The sequence below is a fragment of the Austrofundulus limnaeus genome, unplaced genomic scaffold (genome assembly GCF_001266775.1).
Source record: "Austrofundulus limnaeus strain Quisiro unplaced genomic scaffold, Austrofundulus_limnaeus-1.0 Scaffold646, whole genome shotgun sequence".
Lineage (NCBI taxonomy): Eukaryota > Metazoa > Chordata > Actinopteri > Cyprinodontiformes > Rivulidae > Austrofundulus > Austrofundulus limnaeus.
This window is the reverse complement of record NW_013953048.1, coordinates 88,055-89,351: the sequence shown is the minus strand read 5'-3', so window position 1 is coordinate 89,351 and position 1,297 is coordinate 88,055. Positions and strand designations below refer to the sequence as shown.

The 1,297-nt window shown below is 39.1% G+C and overlaps 1 long non-coding RNA gene across 1 annotated transcript in view; it reads left to right on the top strand.

Moving 5' to 3' along the window:
• Positions 1-12: 12 nt before the first annotated feature.
• LOC106531517 (uncharacterized) overlaps positions 13-1,297 on the top strand; it is a 5,159-nt gene continuing 3,874 nt past the window's right edge. The window contains exons 1-2 of the long non-coding RNA XR_001311924.1: positions 13-121; positions 398-441. This is a non-coding gene — a long non-coding RNA (uncharacterized LOC106531517). The remainder of the gene's footprint in view (positions 122-397; positions 442-1,297) is intronic.

Genomic DNA, 1,297 nt, shown 5'->3' with positions numbered 1-1,297 from the left:
CTTGTGGACAGCCTTCAGAAGAGCTGAAGCTGGTCTAGCTGCAGAGGCTGGACCAACATCATATTAAACCCTATGGATCAGGACTGGGATGTACCTGAAGCTCATATGTGAGTCAAGGCAGGTGAGACAATACTTTTGGTAGTATAATATATTTATATTTGGTTGTACATGTAATTAGGAGCCACTGCTTTAWGATATACTTGTTAAAAGAAAGTAATCTTGCTGATCAAATGATTCAAATTTTAAAATTACTCATTTTCTTCAGCAACAATCCTAAAATGAATGTATATTTAAAAGACACCGTAGGTGCTTAAAGTATAACAGTAAATAATATATATTACTTAAAGTTTTGTCACTATTACATAAATAATTGCTCTAAATGTTTTGWTGTGTCCAGCTCATCAATGACCCACATGTGACACAAGCTGCAGCTAACAGCAGGTTTGTATCTACAGCAACCATCTGCTAACTTAGTGTCTGACTTATTACTTCAGTTTACCACACTGAAACATTTTAACATGATGAGACAAGATGGCCACATTGTTTGTGTTGTGGTTGACTTCACTGCAGCTGTTGTTTTCCTGACTCTTTGCTCATCYCTCAGTTTTACGAGTGACTCAGACGTGTCCTCGCTCCGTTTGCCTCTCATGCTTTTAACTGCGAGACTCATCAAATGATCATTTAACTTCCTAACTCAAGGTAAAGTTCACAAAGTCTGAAAAAGTCCTGCTTTTCAGTCTTTTTAACAAACTTAAAAAATATGTTTGAAAATTACTGGCTTTTAATTTAGGTTATAAATCATCCCTTTTTCCTGAAGGTTGTTTTTTTATGTCACTTTTTGTATTTTTCATGTGTCTGCACATCAGTGCAACATTTCTTAAAGCTGAATTTAAAAACWAAATCCTTAAAGTCAGTAATATGTCAGAATACATGAGTAAAATATCCCAGTGATCAGTGAAGGTTTCCAGCAGCAGAGAACCAGTGCAGAAGAGGAGAAACAAGAGGAACCATCATAAAAAGATAAGYCCCTGCACAGCATGTCCCACTGGCAGACTGAGGAATAAATCCTACAGGTGGCTATGGGCTGGACTGAAGCGCTACAACAGCAGCACAAGTACAGACCCTCAACATGACAAATAGAAGATGCAGACTGTGCAAAAATCCCAGAGTTTCGTACCAAACATGGGGCAGAATGTGGGCAGGAGAAGTGTAGTGTGGTGTGGACTGGAGGTCCACAAAGGCTGAGACCACCCAACATACTGAACTGAACCCTTGAGCAGAGGGGTCCGTGTAGGTC